Source organism: Montipora capricornis, chromosome 3 (assembly GCF_036669925.1).
Source record: "Montipora capricornis isolate CH-2021 chromosome 3, ASM3666992v2, whole genome shotgun sequence".
NCBI lineage: Eukaryota > Metazoa > Cnidaria > Anthozoa > Scleractinia > Acroporidae > Montipora > Montipora capricornis.
The window spans coordinates 44384787-44386203 of NC_090885.1; the positions used below are offsets into that span (position 1 = coordinate 44384787).

Genomic DNA, 1417 nt, shown 5'->3' on the forward strand with positions numbered 1-1417 from the left:
GGTCTGTAAAAGGCACCTACAGTTATCTTGCGATCATTTGGAAAAAACAAATCTACGAAAATCAGTTCAGAGTCCGACAACATGTCATCCCTTAATGAAGATTTGAAGGTATCACGAACTGCAATCAAAACTCCTCCTCCATAGCGGCCGTTGAACATTCGATCACGCCTGAAGACCAGATAATTAGCCGGAAAGATTTCACCATCAGCTATTGACGAGTCCAGGTGTGTCTCGACTAAAACAACAACATCATAAGCCTTATTAGCAACTTCCAAGTGAAACACATCCAATTTACTAACAATGCTTCTCGCGTTAGCATAAAAGAAGGATATATCCTTCTGCGTGTTGTGACGACTAAATAAACGTTCGTTGCTTGTTGTATTAACCGAACCGGTTTCTGGGCCAGGTTTTGGATGAACGTCTCTGCTGAGTTGAATTTTCAGCAACTCATGGTTGAAAGATGCTGAGCCGTTTACCACGTACAATATTCTTCTTTTCGAAAATTTCCCCCGGACAATACGTGACAGGATAGCAGCACCATTAGCGGAGCATCCAATATGGCGGACATGGAACGGACAAGAAAGCCCTGAAAGATCGACATTTCTTGGCGAAAGAAAAACTCCCTGAGCGCAACCTCGACCATGATGTGAAGAGACGTGACTAACGTTGTAGAAAAGATGTCGTTGAAAGACTAGATGAACCACGCAAAACAGGAATACAAAATAAAATACGCTGCATGGAAACGTGCGACCAGCCGCCATGACATGCCGAGTGTGTCAGAACTTGCGTACAATTTGAATATGTAGTATGAAATGCGCAGGAAACAAAAATAGCGCACATAGCAATAAAATAAAAGACAAAAGAACAGCGTAATTAAAAAGAAAGAGACAAATCTAAATGCCTCAACTGCTGATTAAGAATGGGATTTTCCCACTTAATGTGCAATGCCTCTTTGATCTTAATTTGGAATTTTGAGGCGGCAGAATCTAGGATCGTGAAACATTCTGTATTACAAGAGTCATGACAGGCCCTAGATGACTGCAGGTATCTGTAAACATGTCCGACAAGAGATGAGCACGTGTACAAAGGTGGGGAGTGGTCTCGCCAATGTAGCTGGCATTACAGCCAGCACAAGAGAATTTATTTTTGGTTTTCACGTGACGTCACAGTGCTTTCCAAATATGGACGTTCGCCATATTTGTGCCCCTCGAAGTGTGATGGAATTATATGGAAATGTAAGCCTTCTCTGGGTAGTTCTCGCGTTTTTTGAGCTGTTTTGCGGATTTAGTATGGATTTATCCCCGAAAATTGAGGAAGGAGAAATAAAGAAGTTTAGCAGCAAGATTCCTGTGCTTTCAGAGTATGCTACGGCCTTGGAAAGCCATGTAAAGCTGCGACACCTAAAGAAAATTTCGGT

At 42.2% G+C, this 1417-nt stretch overlaps 1 pseudogene; it reads left to right on the forward strand.

Annotated features, from left to right (window-relative positions):
* The first annotated feature begins 1034 nt into the window (after positions 1 to 1034).
* The window catches only part of LOC138040370 (uncharacterized), a 3045-nt pseudogene continuing 2662 nt past the window's right edge, over positions 1035 to 1417 (forward strand).